Here is a 15,220-nt window from a genome sequence, read left to right as displayed (position 1 = left end):
TCCACCGAATGTCTTTCATTGGTCTTCATACTTATGTGCTTCAATTAAAATGCTACAATTGCATAGAAAAAATTATTCCAAATGAAGGGATTTTGCTTTAAAAAATATTTATTTTAAAATTTTCTTCTTGAATTCAATCAAAATTGTTCTTTCTGTGAATTTCTGCTCCAAAAATTGGGAGAATTAAATAAATCACAGCGATGTGACCGAGAAATCCACAAAGACAAACACTGTTGGGTTGATGGGTAAAATGGTGTGAGGTGATTTCCTGTTACATGCGAAAAAGTTTCTTTCTGTCTCCGCCGCATGTTATCTGCCCCATTAACTCTGTAAGAAACGCGCGACGAAGTGGATAAATATCGAGACATAAAGATGATGAATCGCCCTCCCACACAAAAATATGCGCACCCCTGCATATTGGAGGAATTTTCTGAGGGACAGTGAAAAAGTGTCTACGTGATTCTGAGGCGCGATTATGGAGCCACCCAGAATTGGGAATGTTGGTTACAAATTGTTGGAAGAGTAACCAACATTCACTTCGCGGTGGTATTATTGTGCATATTGTAGGTGGCGAACATTTTAATCTGCGGCGAAACTCAACATAACCTCACTTTTCAACGTTTTGATTTTATTTTTCGCGGATTTGCGTGAATTTTGGGATTTTACGCATCCCGGAGCACTTTATCAAGTAGTGGGAGCTTATTTCAGGGGGAATTGAGGATCTCGGAAGAAAAAAATAATAATTTTTCTACTCACTCTTGTCACCCGCGAACCGCGCGAACGAACCAAAATATTTAGTATTGAAAATCACCAATTTATTTTTATTTCTAAATGACACTTTTTCACGGATTTTGGCACTATTTTAGTTCACACTCCACACAATAATTATTAAACTTTACGTTTTTGGTGGATTTACTTGAATTTTAGTGAAAAAAATAAGATTTTGGAGCGAAAAGTGAGCCAACCAAGTGCTCAAAAGCAGTTGGTTGGCGCCAACCAAATTTTTGGGAGAAAATGTTGGTTGAGTGACATCATAATACCACTCTCCCAAAATTTCATTTAATTTTAGGAGGCTAAGGCGAAATCTTGGGAGGCGCGTTTTTATATTTTGGGAGAATCAATTTTGGGTGACTCCATAATCGCGCCTCTGATAAACTTTCCTTCCCCACACAGCTCTTAATCTATGTCATTCTAAGGAAACAAAGAGATTACATGAACCCCCATTCCACCGTATGTGGCAAATTCAACCCTCACAGAGGTAAAACGTCCAACAATGGAGGGGTTAAGAACTGCCCAATTAATTGAATCATACACCAAACGTCTGAGAAAACAACAATTTAGCAATTATGAAGTGAACACAGAGAGTGGTTTGGAAATATTGACTGAAGATACTCAAAAGGACAAGACAACAACTTTATCCAATTACGTAAGAGGGTGGAAGATTTAACCGTGCTAAGTACCTTTAGTTGCAATTTGCTCCAAAGGGTTTTAAGAATTAAAGATTTTATTAGATCTATTTTTTATCACTTTGTTGTGGTTCTTAATACTTCATGATAATATTTTATTTTAAAAAAAAACTTTAAAAAATTTGTTTTTTAAAAAGCAAAAAATCCTTTTTTTTCTTTAATTTTTTTCTGATTTATTTCTACATACCATTGCAGGTTAATTTGTAAAAGCCTTGACTTAATAAAAAAAATTAGCATTTACATAGAATATTTATGAAGGATCTAGAAAAAAAATTATTAAAAGTTTAACTAATCAACAGAAGTAATATCAAAGACAGAAATAAATGAAATTCAACCTTTGACCTCTGACAATGTTGCTTTGCTTTATTTTTATACATAGTCCAAGCTGATCATGTACTATGCTCAATGTTTTTACATGTTTTTGAGCTTGTCCAGCTTGCGCTTAATTCTCCAATCCAAAATCCAGAAAGCCGCTTTACGACGATACCAACCAATGATCAAATAAGGCAAACTCTTTTTCTCAGCAATGATTTATTGGTGTGTGATGATTTTTGGACAGAGGGAGGTGAAGGAGGTTCAAAGTCAATTTTGTATGGAAGGGAGGGAGCATAAAGGAAGGCAACCACGGGATTTCTTTAGTTTTTTTTCACCGAATCTCTCCTCACCTCCGTGGAATGGTCAAAAAATTCTTCAATCTAATGGTGACTCCGAAGCGGGGACCACAAGAAAAATTGTTACATTGTCTTTTGTTCGCAGCTGACGATTTCTGGGCTTTAATGACCTGTCAGAAAAGTTGATGGCGCCTTTCTTTCGATCGTTATTCAATTCTCATATGTGTGCCCACTTCACGGATCTCTTCTACCTTTTTGCCAGGTTATTCTTTTTTTTTATTTATTATTAATAATCAATATTATGAATTATCCTCCTTGAAGGTATATGTTCTCTTTGGCACAATAGATCATTCACAGTTGAAGGGAAAATATCACATAGGGCGCGCGAGGGATTGATCTCTATATTGTAGAATATTAATACCTATCACATTATATATGAGGCAATGTAGCGAATTGTGATTCTCCTGGGAATACGATTGACAAAATCCCTTTCTCGAGAACAATTGATCCATTGTGTTGTTGGGTGCATGCGGGAGCTGGCTTCCTTGAGGTGGATACTGCTGTGTGTGAGGAATCCTAAAAGAGAAGCACCCAAAGTTCAAAAATCGAAGAGTGAAACTCATTAAAATTTATCTTACTGGCAGCAGCTTAAGTCTGAAGCTTGAAAAATTGGAATTGAAAAGAAAATTGCGAGGCTTTTTGTGTTGTTGTGTCCATCCAAACTCCCTTTTGCCAGGTTTGCCGATGTGATCCCGCCATAGTGGCCACGGATCACACCGGCGGAAGATAAGACATCTCAGCAGCACATTCAAACTCCAATGCGCAGCGAATTGCTTTTACGATCCTTTACCATTGTTTCTAATAAATTTATTTATTTTTAAATACACGTCGACTTTACTGCACAAGTAACTACTTATATGTTTTTTGTCGTCCCATTTACCACCCGATCGTCGTCTCCCAACAAATTTTTTTTGCCCATACAAATATCTTTGCATGCTGCACATACTCCTGATCATTTCCGGGAGACCATAGAGGAACTTTTTACTTCCCTCCCATACTCTGCACATAATTCAGGCAAAGTTGTGGGTGATCTTTTAGCGTATGGATCATAAATTTATGACAAAAAGGCAATTTTGCCGCAGTAAGATTTGCGTGGCCTAAAACTCACACACATATGGTATAAAAAAGACCATTGGGCAGAGTGGGAACATCTGCCCTGTGTTTCTCCACAGGCTGGGGTAATTTTCAGATATTATTTATTGGACACTTTTGAGAACTCGCGCGCGTACGTGGTCTGACAAAAAAAAAACAATTTTCCGTGCGTAAATTAAAAAATCCCCTCCTCTGTCAGACAAATTTATAATTTAACCTCTCATTCGATCAATATCTCATACTCAATAGTAATAATTTAATTAATTTTTCTTGAGGTCTCTTCGGGTGCGTCCCCTTTGCGCCGCGCCATCACCGCAAGATCCCCCATTCAATGTAAGGCAGAAAAAAAATCAGATCGATCTCCCGCTGATCAAACAGTCAACACGAAAAATGCTTCGTCCCGAATATTAGAAATCAAATTTGAGATTATATGCCACACCATTAAATACAATTTGATGATTGTGTTCAAATCTCGTCATGGTCTCACAGCATTCTCCTAATTTTTTTTGCCGTTGTTGTAAGATCTCTCTTCCTCTCTGTCTCTCTGCCTTGCCTCAAAATTGCGACAAAAAGTCCGTTGTTGCGGAAATTAATTAGAGGGTTCACAAGCAGAATACAAGAACAATTTTAGATAAATTAATAAGTTATGCTTTAGTTAGATCTTCTGACTAAAGAAGAAAAAACCCTAGAAAATCAGAGATATAAGAATTTATTTTAGCCTTATTAACTCCTTAATTTTTTCAATCTTCATTTCTTCTTTAACAAAAAAAGAGAAACTCAAAATTAAATTCCAAAGCTTTCATTTGTACAAATTAAAATAATATGTCTACCCCTTTTAAAAAAATCAAGCACTGGCCTTTTGCTATACATACATATATATTTATGTGCAGGGAGACAGATGAAAGAAAAAAGGCAATCAAGTTGGAGATTGTTGGAGAAAATGAAAGAATAACGAGAAGGAAGACACACATGAATTGTCGCGTGTTGAGTCGCAATCATCTGTGACACAAATTTCAAAGCGCGCGATATTTTGATTATTCATCTGTATAGCCTCTTGAATGGGGATCGCCTCTTCATTTCACTCATCCCATTATCCCCTGAGGTCATTTCTCTGTCATTTATCACATGAAGATCGTCTCTTGTCTCCTCTTCTTATAATGTCTTTTCCTTCAGGGGGACTTTTCTTCTTCTTCAACATCTTTTTTTTTGGCATGGGTACGACGCTCATCAGCGTGATCGCACCACTTAATGGGGATATGCGTGCATATGTGGTTTTGGCTATAATGCTGTTCTGTTGACGAGGATGATCGTGTATTTGTGGTGTAATTAGTTGCGATCGTGGCGATAGAAATGACAATAAATGGATTGTTGACGCACGCGCTATGGTGCTTGCAACATAACACTCCCGGGCATATTCCAGGGAGGGAATGCACGATCGCATCTCTCGTGTCACTTTAATCTGGGCGCGCGCGATGACCCAAACATGAACTTGCAAAGCCGCCAATGTCCGTGGGCACCGTCTTGCCATCATTGCCAAGATTTAAAATCCGTGACTCGAGGAAATGTCGCCTTCTGTCGAGAGCATTGTCATCTCGCCAATTCTGGGTGGAATTGCCATCATTAAGTCGCGATCGCGATCCAACGATCACAGAGTGGCGCTTGACAATTGAATGACGGCTCGACGATCTGTCGCTATGTCTGTGATTAAGCAATTTCCATAATGAGGAAATTTTGATTGCGACACTGAAATCTCTGTCAAGCTGGGACAGGGATATCCACACTCCACATCAGGGGGGAGGGAGGTGGTGTGAGAAGGGATCTCTCAGCTGGGTTGTGAATTGTATTAAACATTCTTTATCCTCTTCCTGCTCCATACAATTCTTTCGTAGAGAGTGAGATCCGTTGTGATCATTGCGCACCTCCGTTGCCACGAATGCACCAGAAAATTGTCTTACATGTCTAAATGGAGTCGTTAAAAATTGTGTGAAGAGTAAATTGAGGGAGAGAAGGACAGGTCTGCGCTCTGGGGCAATAATTATGGATTTATGAACTTTTAACCACAAGCATCATTAATGAAGTAAATAGTAATCACATCTACATATACGGATCTTCAGCAATAAGAAATACTTGAATGTTTTTTTTTTGTCCTCCAGTGTGTGCGGTCGCATAATTATTAAATCACACAGCCCTTCCCATTTGGTACAGAGAGTGGTAAAGAATGGTCAATTTGATAGGTTCTCATTGATTTTCCTACCACTTTTTGTACCACTTTGTGTAAGATTCCAATTCCATTTGGATTTCTTCTTTAGCATTATTCTCTCCAAGATCTCACAATATTATATACATATATAGTCAAATAGCCGTGTGTTCTTGTTCTGATTATGACGATATGTTCAGCACAATAATTTCCTTCTTTTTTTTCTTACACGTCCATCTTCCACCCGGCTCCGTGTGGCTTTTGTGCGTCCCCTTCTCACTCCCAGGGCAATCAGCAAGTCAATGGTTCTCAATCTTTTAAGAAATTTTCTGGAGAATGTTTAGAAATAGAAGAATTTTTATTTGAAAAATTATTTTTCAAAAATTTTCATCAAATTCTTTCTTTTTGAAAAAAATTTAAAATTACAAATTATCCACCTTAAGGTTCTTGGAGATTCGGTCAATTTTCATTGTTGTGGGAGTCCGATGGGAGTCAAACGCGGGATCTGACTTTTTTGAAATTCCTCTTTTATTATTGTTGCTACGTTTCGAAGCTTTATTTCTCCTTCCTCAGGCTTTAATAATTGGGGGTATTTCTGTCAACATTGGTTTTCACTTTCTGCATTCACTTTGCACCAATTACGGTTCTCATCACCATGGCTTTTTGACTTGGACTCCTCTTCTTCTTAAGGTTCTTAGGGTTCTTAAGAAGTTAAGTTCTTAAGGTTGCAATTTGGGAAGCACTGGGTTGTGCGAATGGTGGCGGATGGTGTGTATCGTTTTAAGGAGAGATGAGACATGAGAGACAGTGGAGTCTTGGAGGGATTGTATCATAAACAACGATATTTATGGCGAATATAATCAACAAAGACATTGAAATCAAACAACCAGATGCGCAAACTCATCTCCTCAACAATCCACCGCTCTTGCTCTTCGTTGTACTTATATGTTTCTCAGAGTATCCCCCCAAAGTATGGTCATTTCGAGTTGATTTGAGGCTAGGATGAGAAATCCCATCGTTCATGCATCCACACGCGGGTGTGGGACAGAGAGAGTGCTAAGGGAAGCCGGCCGCAATAGAGTCATACACCTTGATAGAATATAATAAATTATTAATTTACTTTTTGCAACATTCTTGTTTTATATACCTACAACCAGCCTCTCTCCCTCTTGCCAAGCGCGCGTCTTTTAAATGGTATCGATGAGATGAGGCCTTTTTTATGATCCTCACTCTCACAAATCCCTTTGCGATCAAGCTGATTCTCACGTTAAATTGGAAAAATGGTGTAGAGATGATAAAATTCTCTCTGCAAATTTCGTGTATAGTCTTTTTGCAGAAGCAAGGAGACACCGCGCGAGGCCCTTTCGCGTGACATTGAGCAATAAGACAAGAATTTGGCACTGATCATAAAGAATTTAAGTGGAATTTTTTTTCCTCTTGTTTTTTTTGTGCATAGGTGTGTGGGACACACCGTCGCGACTTGCAGTGGGATTTATGATCAATCTCTTCGGCAAAATTCCCACAGACAAGCGGGATTTAGCTTGGAGGCAAAGAACATTTTCGGCGACACAAAAATCCCTCTGGTGGATCATTGCGTGGGTGATCGTTTTGGCAAACACGCATATCAATAATTACTTTAAAAAAATATTTTCTTTTTGCATTTTCATCGGATATATAAATTCTCCGTCTGTCTGATTTTCTGCGTCTGTCCTTCATAAGAGTGGGTGGCGATTCTGTGTGTCATTCACCAAAGTTCAAAATACATGAGTAGAGTAATATACATATGTATACAAAAGAATGAAGTAGAGATCAAGGAAGATCATTGGATGTTTTCTCATCCCGCGCATAGACTTTGTGTGTGAAATTGATGAATGCACTGTGAGTGAGAATACTGTGCAAATGCAAATTATCCCCAATTTTTCTTGCACCTTCTTGCCACCAATTTGCGTATATATGGCTTTACCGAGGAGAAGAGATCACACTTGGGGATCCTTCTCATGAGTGCTTCTTCATCTTGAGCCGATAATTGCACCCAGAGTGATCCTCGGAGCGTCTCCACTTCTCATATTCGGAAATTTCGTCGCACATAATTACCGTTGAAAAGCAATAACAATAAAATTAATGGCAAAGTGAGTGGCGGATGGGTAGATGATACGAAGACAAGACACCCTTGAGGCTCATGGGTATATACCTACATACATATATTGTACACAGAAAATAAAAGTTCGTCGAAAGTTCGTAGAAGGTTCGTTATTTACCCATTGGCCTTATGGGAAAATCAACCTCCAGTTCGTAAAATGGGGTCTCACTCCTTTTTCGTAAAAAGGTTCGTAGTTTTGAACTCCAAATTCGTCAAACTAGCTGTTGAACTCCAAATTCGTAGTTTTTCACCTCCATGTTCGTGATGGTTCGTAAATTCCTTTAATGAACAATTTGCCATCTTTGGCTCTTCCGGGAATAAATGTTAAAGATTTTTACCGTCTTTCTGGCCATTTCTGTTCATCTGGATTTTTGATACCATCACTAAACTTCCATATCTTCCTGATCCTCCTGACCAATACTGGATTTTATGCATTCCTTACTCAAAAGTTAGGGTTTTATGCCGGATTTGTGGTCACTCCTCCTTGATAATGATGGAATGACCTCCGGAATGACGATTTCACCCCCGGATTGTCCCAGGATCATCAAGTCGTGGGGAAATAGGGGATGCTGGTGCAAAAATTAGGGTTTTTCGCCGGATTTATGGTCACTCCTCCTCAGTAATGATGGAGTGACCTCCGGATTGGGGATCTCATCCCAGAATTGTCACATCCTGGACAAATAGGGGATGCTGGTGCAAAAATTAGGGTTTTTCGCCGGATTTATGGTCACTCCTCCTCAGTAATGATGGAGTGACCTCCGGATTGGGGATCTCATCCCAGAATTGTCACATCCTGGACAAATAGGGGATGCTGGTGCAAAAATTAGGGTTTTTCGCCGGATTTGTGGTCACTCCTCCTCAGTAATGATGGAGTGACCTCAGGATTGGGGATCTCATCCCAGAATTGTCACAGTCCTGGACAAATAGGGGATGCTGGTGCAAAAATTAGGGTTTTTCGCCGGATTTATGGTCACTCCTCCTTAGTAATGATGGAGTGACCTCCGGATTGGGGATCTCATCCCAGAATTGTCACAGTCCTGGACAAATAGGGGATGCTGGTGCAAAAATGTAGACTTTTTTGCCGGATTTGTGGTCACTTCTCCTCAGTAATGATGAAGTGACCTCAATTGGGAATCTCATCCGTCAGCATTATCAAGTCCCCCCTATTTGTCCAGGATGTGACAATTCTGGGATTAGATCCCCAATCCGGAGGTCACTCCATCATTACTGAGGAGGAGTGACCATAAATCCGGCGAAAAACCCTAATTTTTGCACCAGCATCCCCTATTTGTCCAGGATGTGACAATTCTGGGATGAGATCCCCAATCCGGAGGTCACTCCATCATTACTGAGGAGGAGTGACCATAAATCCGGCGAAAAACCCTAATTTTTGCACCAGCATCCCCTATTTGTCCAGGATGTGACAATTCTGGGATGAGATCCCCAATCCGGAGGTCACTCCATCATTACTGAGGAGGAGTGACCATAAAACTGGCGAAAAATCGACCATTTTGCACCAGCATCCCCTATTTCCCCACGACTTGATGATCCTGGGACAATCCGGGGGTGAAATCGTCATTCCGGAGGTCATTCCATCATTATCAAGGAGGAGTGACCACAAATCCGGCATAAAACCCTAACTTTTGAGTAAGGAATGCATAAAATCCAGTATTGGTCAGGAGGATCAGGAAGATATGGAAGTTTAGTGATGGTATCAAAAATCCAGATGAACAGAAATGGCCAGAAAGACGGTAAAAATCTTTAACATTTATTCCCGGAAGAGCCAAAGATGCCAAATTGCTTATTAAAGGAATTTACGAACCTTCACGAATATGGAGGTGAAAAACTACGAATTTGGAGTTCAACAGCTAGTTTGACGAATTTGGAGTTCAAAACTACGAACCTTTTTACGAAAAAGGAGTGAGACCCCATTTTACGAACTGGAGGTTGATTTTCCCATAAGGCCAATGGGTAAATAACGAACCTTCTACGAACTTTCGACGAACTTTTATTTTCTGTGTACATACCTATCTATATCTCGGAGGAAGAGAGATCTCTATGGTTGCGATCATACTTGCAAGAGAGACTTTCAGGCCATGACTTCTTCGCGGCATTTTCTAATCAACGAAGGAAGCAACAATAATAAGAATAAATTGCTTGAGTGTGTCTGGACATTCTTGTGTGGAATTTCAGCTTCTCTCGAGACATCTCATCTTCAGGCCATATTCTGTGTAAATTGCTAAGAAGAAATTGACAAGAAATCCATCAGTGTTTTATGTCAACTCAAAAAGGGATCCACCGCACTCATCATCATCTCAAGAGGGTGTCTCTCTCAAGTCATGTCTCCCAAAATCTACAAAATTGTGACATTCTCAATCACACCCCCGAGAGATCACACAAATCACATGTCAGATGAAATAATTTGCTCTTAGTGTGTTGCTTTTTTTTTGAAGCCTTTTGAAACATTTTGTATTGGAGTCCCAAAACGATCCTCAGGCGTGATCGCCAGTAGCACTTGAAGGAATGGTGTTAAATACTTGAGAAAATATAGTCAAATCCCAGAAAACTCACCCTTAATTCTCCCATTGCGAGTCACGAACGAGACACAAAGGACCTTAAAAATAACACAACAAAAAAAATCCCCTTCAAAGAGTCCCCTCATGCGAGACACAAAAATATCTCTGGGATCCTCTGGGCGGTCCACGACGGATGACAAACAAAATTCCACGTCTAGAATTTACAAAAAGAATTCACACCTCTTGTTGACGAAGAAATCATCAAAGTATCCGGCAATCCTTTTCTCTATAACATAGTACGCGGCCTGTTTCACATCAGAGTTGTAACTCAACAGTAGCTTATGCTGATTTCTTTGCCACCAAAATTTTTTCTTGCACGTTTTTTCTTTCATTTTTTAAATTAAATCAGCGGAAGTGGACGTGGCCTGAGAAAGTATATATGTAGGTATATTCAGAAATGATAAATTGAGTCCAATCAATTTATTACTCAACATTTCACTGTAATTTTTCAATCAATCCCTCCACCATTCATCTCGTTCGTTCACAGATCAATTCATAAACATTCACTGTCTCGCGTGCTAAAATTAGGGGCTATTAAGTAGGATTTTCATTACAATTTTTTTCTGGGATATTTTTCAAAGAAACTCTAAGCTAAGGGCTTATATCATTCCATAAGACAATTAATATTTTTTTTTCTTTTAATTTTAAAGATCTAAATTTTTCCAAACCAAAAGTCTGTGATTGTGTCGGAATAAATCTTAATTTTTGAGCTGAATTAGTTTCAGGAGAATTAAGAAATTAAGAAAAAGGAATTAAAATGAAAAGAAATTAATCTAATTTTTTTCCCTGCAATTTTAATATTTCTTTCGTATTAATTATTTTTCTCAATAAAATAATATTCCAAAATATAAAATAATTGCCATTTAACTACCCCTCGTGTCTAAGACATACCTATATTTAAGAGATACATATTTATTATTATTTTACTTTATTTTGATTATAAACTTTGCAACAATTACTGCAAGTTAAATGAAATGTGCAAAAGTGAATCAAATTCAATCGGTGGATTGTGTAAAAGCACAAATTGAAGAGATTAACTTGAAATGTTTTAATCTTGACAGAAAATAAATACATAAGCCTCTTGAAAGTTTCTCTTTGCAATTTTTCTCCTTGAATGAAAACCTTTTGAAATAAATATTTTTTGAGTGAAAAATGTCGCTAAAAATGTGAGAATTTTTGAAGAAAAAAAAATCTTGAGAATTGCGGAAGAATGATGGTGCGAAGAGAAGATGCAAAGATGATTTTCCATGTGATCGAGAGTGTGTTAAAAAGAATTATGCAATACATATGAGGTGAAAAATCAACAACCCCTGAGGCAAAATTTACTTCTCCTCATGTAATTTCTCATGTAATTTATGTGGATTTTATACTTGTGGCGGTCATTAAATCAACTTAATATTGATTGAGATAAAAATGATTTGGTCCACGATGTACAGTGTGTGTGTCCAGTCCGTTCATGGGCCAGGCACCAAGGGGGACAACATTGGGAGCATTTTTGATTTCATTTCCTCCCGATGGGCTCATTAAAAATTCACCACACGCCGGTTGATGATTTCGGGGCACATATTATGCTGCTCTCTCCCCATTTTTGCTTAAATGTGTTAATAGGATCAATTGCAGTCATTTTCAACCACATCACCGTGGAATCTCTCGCATGGATTCCCAACCGTGAGTACTTTTAACACCTCCTCAGCCCCCATCGTTGTTGCACCAATTCACGCCCAGATTTTCAAGCAAAGACGTCTCTCTCTCTCTGTGTTAAATTTATAAACTCTTTCTTGAGAAGCGCCCTGAGAAATTCAGTAATTTATAGGTTTATTCAACTCCCCCAAATACAACCATGAATTTCCGTCCTTGTGACTTGGCAAACATCCAAAAAGTTGATGAAAGATCAACCCTGGGGGGTGGGGTGGGAAAGTTGAGAAATTGTTTGATTTCTTCTTTTTCATTGTCATCGATTTGGGTGGAAGCTAAAGGAGCTGAGAATAAAATCATCTCATGGATTTTCAACCCTCCTTCCGCATTGGAAATATGTATGTACATAGCATGCATACAATGTCTCTCCTCACAGCACTGTCGCGTCACTTGGCGGCAAAATCAAGCGCCCATCCCGGAGATGCTGTGAGGCAAAAAGAGGTGGAGGAATCTGTGGCAACTGTAGAAATTTTCAATTGTCATCGTCAATTCAGCGTAGAGTCGTTCTCTCTTGTCCAATATCTTGCCCCTCACATCCCTCTGTGAGAATCCCACTATAATGGGTACCAAGCAACAATATATATAATGTGTATTATATGTACATATATATGTAATGTAAAAAAAAAGTCCAAATTCATCATCGATTAATGATGTAATTACGCTGTCACCCTTTAGAATTGACAGAAAACGAAGGCCGGAATAAATATTAATAGATGGTGCCTCTCATATGGGATGGGATGTTTGAAGCGCGGGGCAAAAATCACAGAATAATGACAATGCAGATAATGGAGCAAGCATCCGAGATCGTTTCGCCGTCTTCAGATGTCATTAAGATTCCCGGCACCATTTTTATATCACGCCGAAGCTAATGGAATCGTCAATTAAGGCCGCTAAAGGAGGTGTGATGCGACGTGACGACGCTCTCAATTCAAAAGAGAGTCCACAAGATTGGGAAACAAGACGGGGGGAGGCAGAACAAAAAGGCACCACTACCATTTGTATACAAATGCGCGGGATAAGTGCCCTGAAGAATGCACCTCCAGAAGTGGGATCATGAGACACTCGAAGGAGAATCATCCATCGACACTATCGCTTATATTTATCTCCCGATGTGTTACCTATTGTGAGATCTTTCTTCACTGTTGCTCGCACCCAAAACTTAATCTTCCTTGCATGTGCTGACTCTTGTTGTCTGGGGATACAAAATGCGAAATTAATTTCGTGTACAAGATTCACGCGGGGATTCTTTCTTGGCCAAAAGACGGCATATTAATTCGACAATATTCTGTTAAACAAGATATTTAATACACAGATTATACGTCTTTTTGTGTGTGCAGATCTTTCCTCAAATGCACAGCTTTTGAAACAACAAATTATTTTGAGAATTTTTTAAATTTTTTTATAAAGAGTTTTAATTTTGTTTTTTGTACATTTAAGATCAGAGAAAAATTAACTAGTCTATCGGTGAAATTATTTAGTCAGATTTCTAAGATTTCTTCAGACTTCTTAAGACTTTTTTATATTCTTTAGAATGTTTAAAACTTTTATAAGGAAAACTTAAAATTTCTTAAATCAGGCTGAATTAGGCTAAATGCGTAATTTTTAATGATATTTGCGAATTTTAATTTAAGTTTCGCTTAAGACTGTTTGACGTGTGAATTCCATCCTATGACTCAACATTTCTGAGAAAATAATTTTCACAGAATTTCCTTGGAAACTATTTTCTAATAATGTTACATCACAATTTTTTTAATTACTTAAAATTTTATTCATAAATACATTAATTTTCTTTTTGAGGAAACATTAAACATCAAAAAGGTCCCAAAACGAAGCATTAGTGTAAGACCTTACTTTTAATTCCAAAATTAACGCAAGAAAACGGGAAACTGGAAAGAATCTCCGTGGTTCTCAGTGAGTGGGGAAGGAATTACCTAAAGTGCGCCACATGTGGCTCTTTTTTTCTTGATCCCAATCACCTGCAAGACGACAAAAAAGCACGTGCTGTTGAGGTAAAGAAAAAAAAGCTCTCGAAGAGAAAGAGTCCCAAAAATGTGAATTAAAGACCGTGAGTCACGCCATAGAAATGGGCAAAGAGTTTGTTCATCTTGGTGCTGACTATCTATACCTACATATAGGTATTTTTTCTTGCCCACTCTGACGCTTCTTTTGCGGTGAAATTTACCCATTAATCGATCATTAAGACGGTATAATTGGAGTGTTGGCAAAAATAGCCCCAAGTGGCAGACTTATCCATTTGCCTCCGTGGTCCATAATTCATCGCGTGTAGCATCTTGGGAAATTGCTTTCCTCCCGCGCTTCGCGTCGATATTTTATATGCAAATTTTGTCAGATGATCTTCCATATAGCAATTCTTTTTCCTTTACACAACGTTGCCCCAAGTCCCTACAAGTGCTGTGAGGAAGAAAGTTTTTCCTTAACCGCGATGGGTGAGTTGGGTGGAGAAAATTTGCGACTCTGAAGCATAATTAGTCCACACAGGGTGCAAGAGATGAAATGGCCAGCCACCTGCTACCTCGAGTATTTCCTCCCACATCTTCTTGCTCAAATGGTCCCTTTATGTTGCGAGGTGCGGGTGGAACGAAAAAAAAATACAACGCTCAGTGGGAAGAGGTGAGTGTGGAAAGGAAACTTGCTAATTAGAGACACGATCCGTTGCCATAGGAGACCATAAGCTATATGTATATATTGCAAAATTTATGGCGCAGTCGCTATTTTTATGTGAAATATCCTTGAGAAAGAGAATCTTTAAATTTATCCCTCAAACCAATGTTTGAAAGACCAGGAACTGCCCTCTTTCTCTCTCGCGAGGTACTCCATTGATATAGGGACTATAGGAGTGCACCAAAGCTACTCTGAAAAATTGGTCATTAGAGGCTCGAAAGTCTTGATTAATTGGATGTACATCCACCACGTCGTATACTCCACATTGGACTGGATGATGATTTTCTACAAATGGGTAGAGTGGGTGGTGGCCAATTGAAATAGCGCGTCTGCAAAGTTTCAAGTAGCTCCCCCCGCTCCGTCCCAAATAAGTATTCTCGGCGGTTGTTGACTCCTCCGGAAAACCACACTACAATTAATACATCAGCATAGGAGAGATTGAGGATTAGCACCCAGCAAATTCACTGGCGTGACAATAATTGTGTCTGCTGCTCCACCAATTAATATTCATCTCTTGGTGCGGAGAATTAGCCAGAGCACAAAAAAATCATTTGCTGTGCTGGAGACTACAAAGAAAAGAAAAAAAAATGAGCAAAATGGAAGGAAGAGGCACTCTTGTGGAAATTTATGCTAATTCCACGTCATTTTCTGTTCGTCACTACTCAAAAACTAGACCAATTTATACATATGAGTTGTATAGG

The sequence above is a fragment of the Lutzomyia longipalpis genome, chromosome 1 (assembly GCF_024334085.1).
Source record: "Lutzomyia longipalpis isolate SR_M1_2022 chromosome 1, ASM2433408v1".
Lineage (NCBI taxonomy): Eukaryota > Metazoa > Arthropoda > Insecta > Diptera > Psychodidae > Lutzomyia > Lutzomyia longipalpis.
This window is presented reverse-complemented; position numbering follows the sequence as displayed.